Genomic DNA, 15836 nt, shown 5'->3' on the forward strand with positions numbered 1-15836 from the left:
AACTTGAATTCTGGCAGAGGATTCTTACCTGAAACACCAACCTGTCTTCCCTCCTTTGAGGGGCCAACAGACCCCCACCAACCGAGAGTAATGTGGACTCAGTGCCATTGTGCACAAAGGGTGATAGTAACTTGGCAGCTCATTTTACATCTCGCCCCATTTTAATTCCCATTGACTTCAAATTCAGTGTCTACACTTCGTATATCGAGCATTAACATGCTCTTTGCCTTTGTCCCAGGACAGCTTTGTTATTTAATCTCTCCTGTCCTCTGCCCTATCACAACCCTTCCTTTTTGTTCTCTTCCCCATTCTTGCCGCATCCTGAGATCCACACTCAGTGCCGTGCACCACCCATATGTACAAACTGCACCTCTCTCTCCAGAAGCACTGCCTCACCTTATCTCAAAGCTGTTCTACTCCGCAGTTTCATTTCATCCTTCGTCTTATCCGATGCATTAACAAAAAAAATTTTCTCTTCCTTTCAGGTGTTTAGGAATGCAAGTTCCCGCAGCTGATGGGGGCGAATGACCCTCCAGATCGTTCTTCCCTATCTCTTTTCCTAATCTAACCCCTTTCCATGCATTCACAATACCCTTTAACCTTCCCATCTCTGACACTGAGTGATCTGTACTTTAAAAAGAACTCAGTTTTATCCCCTTACGCCCCAACCTCAATGAATTTCATGCTCGGTATGATGTTGAGCTCTTCTTCTGTTGTCTTTGCCTCCAGGCTCATTTCTTTGACCAGGAGTCCTTTTCCTGACCAGCGGACCCTTTCACCCACCTCCAGTATTCTCCCTCCACCTGGACCCCTCCCTCTGGCCTGTTACCCAGTCTTGATGTTTTCATTGAGAACAGTTGGCGTGTCATCAGCCGTCTCAATTTCACTGCTCCCCTCGCTCACTCTAACCTGTCTCCCTCCGAACTTCTGCACTCCATTCTCTCAGATTATGATCAACATTATGATCAAACCTGCTGACAAGGGTGGTGCTGTTGATGTCCTGCATACCGACCTCTATCTTGCAGAGACTGAGCGCCATCTCCCTAACACTTCTTCCTACCTCCCTCTGGACCATGACCCCACCACCAAACATCAAGCTACTGCCTCCAGGAGCGTCACTGACCTCATCTCCGCTGGAGATCTTCCGTCCACAGATTCCAACCTCATAATCCCGCAACCTCAGACAGCCCAAACTCCTTCCCTAAATCCACAAATAGGACTGTCCTGGTAGACCCATCGTTTCAGCCTGTTCCTGCCCACCAAACTTATTTCTTCCTATCTTGACTCTACCTTTTCTCCCCTGGTCCATTTAATTTCTCCCCCAAAGAAACTTTTTTAAAAACTTAGGAAACACCTCGACTGCTGTTTCATCATTTTTTTTGTTGAATGAAATTTTGACTATCTTCTTAAATGTCAAATAAATTCCCCTTTGAGTGTTTGAAATAACCACTCATATCAATTTAATTTTGTTTGTCGATTCCAATTTCTTATGCCCAGGCTTGGTGGTATTGTATGGTGTTTTACATGAAAGACAGAAGTGCTTACACTTTTTTTAAATTTTTGTTTAGAGAATACAGCACTGAAACAGGCCCTTCGGCGCATCGAGTCTGTGCCGACAATCAACCACCCATTTATACTAATCCTACACTAATTCCATATTCCTGTCACAACCCCACCTGTCCCAAAATTCTCCTACCACCGTCCTATACTTGGGGCAATTTATAATGGCCAATTTACCGATCAACCTGCAAGTCTTTTGGCTGTGGGAGGAAACCAGAGCACCCGGAGAAAACCCACGCAGACACAGGGAGAACTTGCAAACTCCACACAGGCAGTACCCAGAATTGAACCCAGGTCCCTGGAACTGTGAGGCTGCGGTGCTAACCACTGCGCCACTGTGTCTCAGATGATAACAAATAACAAAAGTTTTTGAAAAGGCAAAGCCTTTACTCCAAATTGTGACTATGCTGTGATGTTTGATGTCTGCAGTTAAGTTCTTAAATTCATAAAGCTGCTGGATCTCTTGCTGTGACATCAGTTCTCATGTGACCCTAGAAACCATCGTCACCGGTTTAAAAAAATACAAAGAATCCATTGTGGCTTTGCCCAAATCCCAATGGGTTAATTTGTCCAATTTTATCTTTCAATTTAGAAATCTAAAATTTAATAATGTCCAATATATAAATTTTACTCTCAGCCATGAAAAAATTGTGTAGTGGATTAAATTTAAAAAGTCTCTGCAGTTGGGTTAATTTCTTTGCTTGTCTCCAAAGGGGCGGTGCAAAACATTCTCAGATGCATCACTTTACATAACATTTTTTAAAATTCTCAATCGAAAAAGGACTAAACTCCACTTCAAACTGTTTTCTCCCATTTCTTTTTGGTATCCTTCGGGTTTGAAAACATCAAAATCATCAGTAAAATCATCAATTTCAAAGGAAATAATCTCCATCAGGGAGGACCGCATTTTAAATTAAATTCCAATTGTTTCCAAACTTTACAACATCTTTTGTAAGAGGTTTCCAACCCAAGGATTTTTTCATACAACCAAGATGATTCCAAATTGCAATTCACGGCAATAAACACAGATTCAACGAGTTCACAACCAAAACATGACTCAAGGTTCCCACAAAAATATACATCTGTAAAAATAGAACAAGTGACAGACTTTCAACAGTAAAGCAAGACTACAAAGTGTAAATGACTGATGGCTCTGCAGAACACAAGCTAACAGATAAGGACATTAATTCGTGGAAGCTTCCAATCTTCACACATTCGAACAAAAGACACAGGGGAGGGGGTGGCATACTGATATTGTCAGTTAACTGGTAACCCAGAGACCCAGGTAATGCTCTGGAGACGTGGGTTCGAATCCCACCACAGCAGAAGGTGGAATTTGAATTCAATTAATAAATCTGGAATTTAAAGCTAGTCTAATGATGGACATGAAACCATTGTCGGTTGTTGTAAAAACCCATCTGGTTCACTCATGTCCTTTCGGGAAGGAAATCTGCTGTCCTTACCTGGTCTGGCCTACATGTGACTCCAGATCCACAGCAATGTGGTTGACTCTTACATGCCCTCGAAATGGCACAGCAAGTCACTCAGTTCAAGGGCATTTAGGGATGGGCAATAAATGCTGGCCTGGCCTGCGATGCCCACATCCCATGAAAGAATAAAGAAAAAAAAACTTTCTTTTACTCACTTTAAATTTAACTAAAGGCATCTTAGGTTTTCCCTCTTTACTCAATCTGATCACAGAATCACAGAATAATACAGTGCAGGAGAGGCCCTTCGGCCCATCGAGTCTGCACCGATGCATTAAAGACACCTGACCTGTCCACCTAATTCCATTTGCCAGCACTTGGTCCATAGCCTTTAATGTTATGACGTGCCAAGTGCTCATCTAGGTAGTTTTAAAGGATATGAGGCAACCCGCTTCTACCACCCTCCCAGGCAGTGCATTCCAGACCATCACCACCCTCTGGGTAAAACAGTTCTTCCTCAAATCCCCCTCATCTTAAACTTGTGTCCCCTCATAACTGACCCTTCAACGAAGGGGAACAGCTGCTCCCTATCCACCCTGTCCATGCCCCTCATAATCTTGTACACCTCGATCAGGTCACCCCTCAGTCTTCTCTGCTCCAGCAAAAACAACCCAAGCCTATCCAACCTCTCTTCATAGCTTAAATGTTCCATCCCAGACAACATCCTGGTGAATCGCCTCTGCACCCCCTCCAATGCAATCACATCCTTCCTATAATGTGATGACCAGAATTGGACACAGTACTCCAGCTGTGGCCTTACCAAAGTTCTATACACCTCCAATATGACCTTCCTGCTTTTGTAAACTATGTCTCGATTGATAAAGGCAAGTGTCCCATATGCCTTTTTCACCACCCTATTAACCTGCCCTTCTGCCTTCAGAGATCTATGGACAAACACGCCAAGGTCCCTTTGTTCCTCGGAACTTCCCAGTGTCAGGCCATTCATTGAATACTTCCATGTCACATTACTCCTTCCAAAGTTTATCACCTCACACTTTTCAGGGTTAAGTTCCATCTGCCGCTTTTCTGCCCATTTGACCATCCCGTCTATATCTTCCTGTAACCCAAGACACTCAACCTCACTGTTAACCACTCGGCCAATCTTGGTGTCATCCGCGAACTTACTGATCCTACCCACCACATAGTCATCTATGTCATTTATATAAATGACAAACAATAGGGGACACAGCACAGAACCCTGTGGGACGCCACTGGACACTGGCTTCCAGTCACTGAATCAGCCATCTGTCATCACTCTCTGTCTCCTACAGCTAAGCCAATTTTGAATCCACCTTATCAAGTTACCCTGTATCCCATGTGCATTTGCTTTTTTGATAGGTCTCCCATGTGGGACCTTGTCAAAGGCTTTGCTGAAATCCATGTAAACTACATCAACTGCACTACCCTCATCTACACACCTGGTCACATGCTCAAAAAATTCAATCAAATTTGTTAGGCATGACCTCCCTCTGACAAAGCCACGCTGACTATTCCTAATCAAACTTTGCCTCTCCAAGTGGAGATTGATTATCTCCCTCAGACTTTTCTCCGATAGTTTCCCTCCCGCTGACGTGAGACTCACTGGTCTATACTTCCCTGGCTTATCTCGACAACCTTTCTTAAATAGTGGGACCACATTAGCTGTTCTCCAGTCCTCTCACATCTCCCCCGTGACCAGAGAAGAATTAAAAATTAGGGTCAGAGCCCCTGCAATCTCCACCCTCACCTCCCACAGCATCCTGGGACACAAATCGTCCGGACCTGGAGATTTGTCTACTTTTAAGCCTGCCAAAACCTCCAATACCTTGTCACTCCTTATGACAATTTGCTCAAGAACCTCACAGTCTTTGTCTCTGAGTTCCATATCTACATCCTCATTCTCTTGTGTGAAGACAAATGTGAAGTATTCATTCAACATCTTACCAATGTCCACAGGCTCCATCCACAGATTTCCCCCTTGGTCCCTAATGGGTCCTACTCTTTCCCTGGTTATCCTCTTCCCCTTGATATACTTGTAGGATATCTTGGGATTTTCCCGACTTTTACCAGCCAGAGCTTTTTCAGATCCCCTCTTTGCCCTCCTAATTGCTTTCTTAAGCTCCATCTTACACTTTCTGTACTCCACTAATGCTTCAGTTGATTTGCTCTCCTTGTATTTCCTAAAAGCCTCTCTTTTCCTTCTCATCGTACCCTGAATGTTTCTGGTCATCCATGGTTCTCTGGGCTTGTTGCTCCTACCTGTTACCCTGGAGGGAACATGTTGGGCCTGTACCCTTCCCATTTCCTTTTTGAATGCCCCCACTGCTCTTCTGTAGATTTACCAACAAGTAACTCTTTCCAGTCTACCTTGGCCAGATCCTGCCTTATTTTACTAACATTCGCTCTCCTCCAATCCAAAACCTTTTTTTGCAACTTGTCTATATATTTCTCCAAAACAAGCTTAAATTGTACCATGTTGTGGTCACGATCACCAAAATGCTCCCCCACCAACACATCAACCACCTGTCCGGCTTCATTCCCCAGAATTAGGTCCAGCACTGCACCCTCCCTTGTTGGATCCTCTGCATATTGAGCTAAAAAGTTCTCCTGTATACTTTTAAAGAATCTCCGCTCCATCTAAGCCCTTAACAAGATGACTATCCCAATTAATGTTGGGAAAGTTGAAATCACCTAATATAATTACCCTATTATTTTTACACACTTCTGTAAATTGCGCACATATTTGCTCCTCAATTTCCCGCTGACTATCTGGGGGTCTATAATAAACACCTAGCAATGTGGCTGTCCCTTTTTTATTCCTAAACTCTACCCATGAAGCTTCATTTGATGCCCCCTCCAAGATACCATCTCTCTTTCCTGCCATAACTAACTCCTTCACTAATGTTGCAATGCCCCCTCCTCTTTTACCCCCTCCTCTGCCTCGCCTGAAGATTCTCTATCTTGGGATATTGAGCTGCCAATCCTGCCCCTCCCTCAACCATGTCTCCGTGATGGCTACTATATCACAATTCCACGTGTCAATCCTTGCCCTTAACTAATCTGCTTTACCTGCAATACTCCTGGCACTGAAGTAGAGGCCATCCATCCTGGTCTTACTCCCTTGAAACTTACTTCCGCTGTATTCCCTCTGACTTGTTTGCTTTCCTGTGTTTAGCTGTGTCCCTATTCTGCGAGGAGTCTGCGTCCCCTCCCCCTGCCAAATTAGTTTAAACTCCTCCCAACAGCACTAGCAAACCCGCCAGCAAGGATGTTCATCCCTCTCTGGTTCAGATGTAGACCGTCCCTCTTGTACAGGTCCCACCTTCTCCAGTAATAGTCCCAGTGATCCAGGAATCTAAAACCCTCCCTCCTGCAACAAGTCTTAAGCCATGCATTCATCTGTGTTATTCTCCTATTTCTATACTCACGAGCACGTGGCACTGGGAGTAATCCAGAGATTACAACCCGAGAGGTCCTGCTTTCTAGTCTGCTGCCTAACTCCCTGAATTCTTGATGCAAGACCTCATTACTCTTTCCACCTATGTCATTGATACCAACATGTACCATGACCTCTGCCTGATCACCCTCCCCCTTCAGGATGCCCTGCAGCCGTTCATTGACATCCCGGACCCTGGCACCAGGGAGGCAACACACCATCCTGGAGTCACGTTGACGGCCACAGTAGTACCTATCTGTTCCCCTGACTATAGAATCCCGTGTTACAGTAAAAAATCAACTAGATATCAACTAGATAACTCTCACTTTCCCACTCCAGCTCTCCCAAATCTATGCTCCAACCATCATCCTCGTAGGATGCCAGAACAGTGCCTCCCACGGTTACTGCAGACACAATTGCCCATTGTCTCCCCAATTTTCCGTGCAATTTGTAAATTTGAAGGCGGCACTGAGAGTGATCTGCTTCCCGTTGAGGTCTGCTCATCACTTCTCTGAGTGCTCCCCTAGCGTCTGCCCAATCTCCTTTGAAACATTCGTTCTCCTTCTGCTGTTTCTACTGGCCTTTAGCTTCCTGAGTGTCAACCACAGCTGCACCAGCGTTCAGGTTAGAGATATGCTGCCATTGCAACAGAGCGGTCGTACGTGAGTGGCACAGCTCCAAATCTCGAACCTGCTGGTTCAGTCGCTTAATCTCTTATCTTGGATTTGCTGGATGCTGTAAGTCAAAAGGGTTTTTGCCTTCTCTATTTTTAACTTCTTCTGGCCTATCATATCTTGAATGAACTCGATAACTTGTATTTCTGCTTGAAGACTGTTTAACATCTTTGGACAACGTGAGTTTATTATTCTCTTTATATATTCTCGTACAAGTTCCTTTGGATAACTGGTGGGTCCTTTAAGGTCTCCACACTCCCAAAACATTTTACCCTCCCAAGATGCGTGTTGGCTGGTCTCGCAAACTTGAGATCCTTCCTTCCTCTCAAAAAGCATTCACAATGCACCAAGTCCCATCTGCGATGCCAGATTGTAAGATTTGATAAGTGTGTTTTATATCTCCTTCTAAAGTGGGAACAGACTTGGCAACACAAAGCTTGTTATGAAATGACTTTATTGAGATAAAGGTAGGGATAAGTTTGTTAAGTTTTCAGATAAACCATAGTCACAAACTCAGGCAGTAATTAACAGTCGAACACAGATGCTACCCATATTAGAGACTGGACGGCAGAGCGCATGACTCTTTCTCTTGCAGCTTGTGGTGTTCAAGTTTTTGGTCTCTCTCTCTTGTCTCTTGTTGTTGTTGAAAATTCTCTGCCATACAGTAGCAAAGACGAGACTTCTTTTATCCTGGCTGCTTTCCGGTTTACCCTCCCCTCTCCCAATCAGTGATTAGCCTTGCATTAAAGGATGCCTTTATTAACCAACCAAGGATCATTTGTGATGGTTGCTAACCTTTCGGATTTATGCAAGCAGTTCCCTTTAGTGTTGATTACTTTATCTCAGTGCTTTTACATTTTGAGGTTCCTTATCTCATTACAAGGCAAATCTATGCAGAAGCTGTTTTCACTGTCTGCTCTTACGGTCTCACCCTTTTGCTGCAAGTAAGAATTTTAAAACTTAACACCTACCTTAGTTCCTAAGTTTTTCCACTTTACTATACTACAAAGAAGGGTTCGAAGAAAGCTGTGTTAGTTTTTGATAATAAGTTATTTGTTAGTTTATAATTGCTGAATTTTATCAATTAGTACGCTGGTTAGTAACTTTTAGTAACATAATAATCTTACATAAGATTCAACAACATTGCTGTGGGTCTGGAGTCACATGTAGGCCAGACCAGGAAAGGGCAGCAGATTTCCTTCCCTAAAGGACATTAGTGAACCAGATGGGTTTTGACAACCATCAATGGCAGTTTCATGGTCACTAGATTTTCATTAATGAGCTGCCATTGTGGGATTTGAACCCATGTCCCCAGATTATTAGCCTGGGTCTGTGGATTAGTTGTCTAGTCATATTGCCGCTATGCCACCATCTCCCCTATTGAAAATATTCCTTCCTCTTCTTCCAATAATGCAGTGGAATCTTTTAAGTCGACCTGAGAGGGTAGAGGGGCCTTCAGTTTAACGTCTCATTTAAAAGACGGCACCTCCCAGAGTGCAACACCCCCTCGGTACTGTATTGAGGAGTATCAGCCTGCAGTAAGTACTTACGTCTCCAGACAGAGAATTTACCGATGACCTTCAGGCACAGAGGTGAGAAGTCTACCATGGCCGAAACTTAAATGTGAAAGTTTTGTTCATGAAAGAAGCATCATTTCACTAAATTGAAGGAATCAACACAAAAAGTCACAAGTTAAATTAAAGTCAAGACAATCAGTAACATAGAAAATTATTTTTTATGAGAATTAAGGAAGATAAACTTGGTATATGTGCGTTAATCCACGGGGGAGAAGCCGAGAGGAGAATTTTTTGCAAGATTAAAACATGGCGTGTGGCTGAGACACTTGCTCACTGACTGTGCAACTTGGAGATTGGGGTTCAGAAACCACCCCCACCCTCCCCACCCTATTTTGCACTGCCAGTGCATGCAAGACTCTCACTTCTAGTGTTGGCAAGTCTGGTTTGACATTACCATGGAGGTTTCATCACCTGACTTTCCACCACCGATCACCCCACCAGGTCAATCAGCCATTTTATCACCCCCATCTCCAATGTTTGATGAACAAAAATGTTGACAGACAACAAAAAAATGCACAATATTTTTAATGCCCCTCCCACAATGTTTTTTCCAACTTTTTTTTAATATTCATTTACGAGTGTAATGCGTCCCTGGAAAGGCCCTGAATATGTCAGTATATTGCTTGCAGCAAAGTCCTGAAGATTAATCTTCACTTCCTAGAGATTCCTGGGTAAATCTGGAGGGTTGGCAATCTTGATTCACACCAGCAGTGTGAACTTGTAAAGATATTCCCGGGAATGCACAAAGGATCAAAGGAAACTAAATGTGGGAAGCCTGAAATAAATGACCCAAAATGCTGCATACAAAGACAGATTTGTGTTTCAGATACATTCTGTTAGTTTCAGGGTTAGGGTGCTGCCCGATAGCTTGATCAACATCAGCCCAAATTTCCTACAATTAAACATTGGGAAAGAATTACATTTCTACAATATCTTTTCTGGCCTCAGGGCATCCCAAAGTGCTTGATAATAATCAAAGTATTTTTTGAAGTTGTACTGCAGGTACAGCAAGGCTGCTGCAAAGGATTGTTAGTTTAGGTGGTGTGCTCAAGTCTCTAGAGTCAAGCTTGAAACACACTCTACCCAGTTTAGAGGTAAGAGCCACAGCCAATAACTATAATTCCTGTCTTCCTAAGTTTCTATGTACCAATGCTCCCATGCCCCTGTCACAATAATGGGTTCTTCAGAAAATCTAATTGATATCCTGTCTCCTTTATGTCGAGACAGTGTCCCAATGTTCATCAACACAGCGCAGAACTCATCCCTGATGGCATCTCCCAATCTCAGCACCATTGACAACTCCAATGGTTCGAACTGGTGATCACAATTCGGTTAGGTTTACCTTAGCGATGGGCAGGGACAGGTATATACCGCAGGGCAAGAATTATAGCTGGGGGAAAGGAAATTATGATGCGATTAGGCAAGATTTAGGATGCGTAGGATGGGGAAGGAAACTGCAGGGGATGGGCACAATCGAAATGTGGAGCTTATTCAAGGAGCAGCTACTGCATGTCCTTGATAAGTATGTACCTGTCAGGCAGGGAGGAAGTTGTCGAGCGAGGGAGCCGTGGTTTACTAAAGAAGTTGAAGCGCTTGTCAAGAGGAAGAAGAAGGCTTATGTTAGGATGAGACGTGAAGGCTCAGTTAGGGCGCTTGAGAGTTACAAGCTAGCCAGAAAGGATCTAAAGGGAGAGCTAAGAAGAGCAAGGAGAGGACACGAGAAGTCATTGGCGGATAGGATCAAGGAAAACCCTAAGGCTTTCTATAGGTACATCAGGAATAAAAGAATGACTAGAGTTAGATTAGGGCCAATCAAGGATAGTAGTGGGAAGTTGTGTGTGGAATCAGAGGAGATAGGGGAAGCGTTAAATGAATATTTTTCGTCAGTATTTACAGTAGAGAAAGAAAATGTTGTCGAGGAGAATACTGAGATACAGACTACTAGGCTAGATGGGATTGAGGTTCACAAGGAGGAGGTGTTAGCAATTTTGAAAAGTGTGAAAATAGATAAGTCCCCTGGGCCAGATGGGATTTATCCTCGGATTCTTTGGGAAGCCAGGGAGGAGATTGCAGAGCCTTTGTCCTTGATCTTTATATCGTCATTGTCGACAGGAATAGTGCCGGAAGACTGGAGGATAGCAAGTGTTGTCCCCTTGTTCAAGAAGGGGAGTAGAGACAGCCCTGGTAATTATAGACCTGTGAGCCTTACTTCGGTTGTGGGTAAAATGTTGGAAAAGGTTATAAGAGACATGATTTATAATCATCTTGAAAAGAATAAGTTCATTAGCGATAGTCAGCACGGTTTTGTGAAGGGTAGGTCGTGCCTCACAAACCTTATTGAGTTTTTTGAGAAGGTGACCAAACAGGTGGATGAGGGTAAAGCAGTGGATGTGGTGTATATGGATTTCAGTAAGGCGTTTGATAAGGTTCCCCACGGTAGGCTATTTCAGAAAATACGGAAGTATGGGATTGAAGGTGATTTAGTGCTTTGGATCAGAAATTGGCTAGCTGAAAGAAGATAGAGGGTGGTGGTTGATGGCAAATGCTCGTCCTGGAGTTTAGTTACTAGTGGTATACCGCAAGGATCTGTTTTGGGGCCACTGCTGTTTGTCATTTTTATAAATGACCTGGATGAGGGTGTAGAAGGGTGGGTTAGTAAATTTGCGGATGACACTAAGGTCGGTGGAGTTGTGGATAGTGCCGAAGGATGTTGTCGGGTACAGAGGGACATAGATAGGCTGCAGAGCTGGGCTGAGAGATGGCAAATGGAGTTTAATGTGCAAAAGTGTGAGGTGATTCACTTTGGAAGGAGTAACAGGAATGCAGAGTACTGGGCTAATGGGAAGATTCTTGGTAGTGTAGATGAGCAGAGAGATCTTGGTGTCCAGGTACATAAATCCCTGAAAGTTGCCACCCAGGTTAATAGGGCTGTTAAGAAGGCATATGGTGTGTTAGCTTTTATTAGTAGGGGGATTGAGTTTCGGAGCCACGAGGTCATGCTGCAGCTGTACAAAACTCTGGTGAGGCCGCACCTGGAGTATTGCGTGCAGTTCTGGTCACCGCATTATAGGAAGGATGTGGAAGCTTTGGAAAGGGTGCAGAGGAGATTTACTAGGATGTTGCCTGGTATGGAGGGAAGGTCTTACGAGGAAAGGCTGAGGGACTTGAGGTTGTTTTCGTTAGAGAGAAGGAGGAGGAGAGGTGACTTAATAGAGACATATAAGATAATCAGAGGGTTAGATAGGGTGGATAATGAGAGTCCTTTTCCTCGGATGGTGATGACAAACATGAGGGGACATAGCTTTAAGTTGAGGGGTGATAGATATAGGACAGATGTCAGAGGTAGTTTCTTTACTCAGAGAGTAGTAGGGGCGTGGAATGCCCTGCCTGCAACAGTAGTAGACTCGCCAACTTTAAGGGCATTTAAGTGGTCATTGGATAGACATATGGATGAAAATGGAATAGTTTAGGTCAGATGGTTTCACAGGTCGGCGCAACATCGATGGCCGAAGGGCCTGTACTGCGCTGTAATGTTCTATGTTCTATGTCCTATGTTCTATGAACTCTTGCCCTGAAGGTGTTTCCTGCGAATGGATCGACACCTTTCAGCCGATTTACGTAATGATGGTGTGTATCACGGGACTTGTAGGAAACATGTTTGTCCTCATTGTCATATGTTTACACAAAAGCCATTGCACGGTGCCAGAGATCTCCCTGGGGAACCTAGCTGGTGCCGATCTGCTCCTCCTAGCTTGCTTCTTCTTCTGGGCTGTTGACATTTCCCAACATTTCACTGGTCCTTTGAAGAATTCCTCTGCCGTTACGTCAATCCAGTGATTTACATGAACCTTTACAGTAGCGTCTACTTCCTGGTGATGGTCAGCATTGACCGCTACCTTGCTCTGGTGAAAGTCCTGCGTCACAGTAGAATACGGACAGTCTCCTGCGCCAAAGCTAACTGCTTCTTCATCTGGCTGTTTGGCTTGCTGATGAGCAGCCCGGTCATCATATTCCAAAAAGTAATCCACATACCAGACTCGAACATCTCCGTCTGCCTACTTGACTTTTCATACGAATACTGGAGGCTGACAATGGACATTATAATGATAGTCATCGTCTTCCTGGTACCTGCAGCCATCATCAGTTTCTGCACCTTCCAGATCCTGAATGTTCTAAGAAACAACCAAATGCAATGTTTCAAGCAAGTGCACAAGGAAAGCAAGGCCACCAATTTGGTTCTGATTGTCCTCTTGGCCGTTGTCATTTGCTGGATGCCCTTTCAACTCATCAAGTTCCTTAGCATCTTCTATAAATTAAATTTACTGTCGGGCTGCACCTGGCTGATGCTGTTTGTTAACGGCTACCCGATAGCAAACTGCCTGGCGCTCACCAACAGCTGCATCAACCCCATACTCTATGTCATTGTGGGAAAGCAATTCAGGAAGAAAGCAAGAGAGCTGTATGTCCAAGCCGTAGCCAGGATGGAGCCAATGTCAGTGACTCCTTCACAGCCCAGGACATATCAGAAAAGCGCAAAGAGCTGAATGGGAAGCAAGCATGAAGAGACCCATCTTTTCCCATAATTTAAATGGCCTGCCCTACCAATGATATAGTGACATTTTCTGTTGTAATAGTTTTACTTGCTGTAGATGACAGGAAGGGCTGTAAAAAAATGCTTGCAAATTTTGTAAAATACTGTAGCGGATGCATCAGTGAGGTTTCCAGGTCTGTTCCTGATCTGTGCCAAGATAGCTGGTCTCAGCCAGGGTATCAGAAGAAATGCTACAACAGCATTCACTGCCCTTGAGCTGGGAAGAAAACTGTTAGCAAAACAGCTCCTGTCACCATCGGCGACCCCAGTTGCAAGTTGCCCTGTGCTGGACATCAAGTAAGGACAGGATCAAGTCCCCACAATGTTTCACCAGCCTGTTGACTCTCACTGCCTTGACTCACACAAGAATATTGAGAATCTACATATTGCTGCCAGAGAGGGGCCGAATGGTCTACTCCTGCTCTTATTTTTTATGTACTATGTCATGATCCTTTTCTTTTCCCTCGGGAAATATTGCGGTATGTCTTTAAGACTGTAAAAAGATCAGTACTGCTTTAAGGCAACAAGCTCCAGGGACTGTAAGCAAAGTGCATTCTAGTTGCCTAGCTACAACCATACAAATCAAGAAGAGATGGGATACAACGTTGCTATTTGACTTTGAAACTGGCTCACTGTTTTGTGACAGACACCGCTGTGCGTTAGCACCTGAAGAGAGAAGGAGTGCTCTCAGACCATTTAAACTGAAAGAAGAGAAGTTTATTTATTTATCTCTCAACATTCTAAAAACTTCAAGCCAGATTAGGTTCTTAAAAGGAAATAACCAATTATTGAAATGCTGAATTCCCACTGGAAACAAAGAAGAATATAATATTTCAACTACTGAACTGTAATTGCTATGTTCATCACTGGAAAGAAGAGTTTAATGTTTCAAATTTTGAACTGAATTCCCATTGTTGGATTCATCGGAACTTGCATGCCTGCAAGTGAACTTGGACTGTGTTGTATCAGAGGACCGGTCGTCAGGAAGTGTAATCTGCAAGACTTTATTATTGCTATTTTTTCGGGCAGCTAATTAAACACCAAACCACTGTCAGTTTGGATATATGCGTGCAAATGCGGGAGTTAGATTTTTTAATAAGTTGTAAAGTCTTTAGGTATTGGTTTATCATAGTGGTGTTTAAGATTTTACGTTTTTTTTGAATAAATAGTTAGTTTGTTGATATCTGAAGATACCTGGTTTGGTTCACCTCATTCGGGGTTACTAAATTAGTTCAATTCGGCTGCTGCATTCTTTGATATGGAACGCTTAAAGATATGTATGATGCGACCTATGGAGTGGCGGGACTGAATTGACAGTGCATTGCTCCCACCGCAGTTGGAATTATATACTTTTATTGGGGGCTTTGTCTTGAGCGGTCATACCATAACATATTAATTGGGTGCTCGTCTACGGTCAAATCATATTTTAATTAGATGGCTCACGTCTGGGATCAGAATGAGACTAATTTGGAGGGCTTGTGTTTGGGATCATAGATGTATAAAACACTAGTTAGGCCACAGCTGGAGTACTGTGTACAGTTCTGGAAGCCACACTATAGGAAGGATGTGATTGCACTGGAGAGGGTGCAGAGGAGATTCACCAGGATGTTGCCTGGGCTGGAGCATTTCAGCTATGAATAGAGACAGGATAGGCTAGAGTTGTTTTCCTTTAGAGCAGAGAAGGCTGAGGGGAATCTGACTGAGGTATACAAAATTATGAGGGGCATAGATAGGGTAGAGATGAAGAAACTTTTTATCTTAGCAGAGGTGTCAATAACCAGGGGGCATAGATTTAAGGTAAGGGGCAGGAGGTTTAGAGGGGATTTGAGGAAAGATTGTTTCACCCAGAGGGTGGTTGAAATCTGGAAGAAACTGCCTGAGGGGTGGAGGCAGGAACCTTCACAACATTTAAGAAGTATTTAGATGAGCACTTGACATGCCATAGCATCCAATGCTACGGGCCAAGTGCTGCAAAATGGGATTAGAATAGCTAGGCTTGATGGCCAGCATGGACTGGATGGGCCGAAGGGCCTGTTTGTATGCTGTATATCTCTATGACTCTATGATTCTATATTAATTGCTCATCTCTGGAGTAACATATTTTAAATTGGGGTCTTGTGTCTGGCATCATATTAATTGCTCTCATGTCTGGGATCATATCAATTGGAAACTCGATTGTTGGGATCTAACTCTAATGCCAATTACAAAGAAATAAAAGGAATCAGGTCTCTTGTATAATAAGGTACAGTCTATACCATTGTAATGGCATTAGCAGTTGCAGCAGAGTTCTTGGGAAAGCAGAGTGTTTCCCTCAGTGACTTGATAACTTTAACTAAGCACAAATTAAAGGAATTGGCTGCAAAATTGGGGTTAGAATTGAAATTAGGTGCCAAAAAAGCAGAGATAATTGACATAATAGCCCAACATCTGGAATTAGAAGAAGAACAAGGTGAATATGAGGAACAACAAGGCAATAGGTCAGAGAGCAATGCAGTGATATTGGCGAGGATTCAGTTAGAAATGAAAATACTT

General features: G+C 43.6%; 1 pseudogene; it reads left to right on the plus strand.

The window, feature by feature from the left end:
- Positions 1 to 9947: 9947 nt before the first annotated feature.
- Positions 9948 to 13257, plus strand: LOC137373301 (B2 bradykinin receptor-like; annotated as a pseudogene).
- The last annotated feature ends 2579 nt before the right edge of the window (positions 13258 to 15836 follow it).

Source organism: Heterodontus francisci, chromosome 9, assembly GCF_036365525.1.
Source record: "Heterodontus francisci isolate sHetFra1 chromosome 9, sHetFra1.hap1, whole genome shotgun sequence".
NCBI lineage: Eukaryota > Metazoa > Chordata > Chondrichthyes > Heterodontiformes > Heterodontidae > Heterodontus > Heterodontus francisci.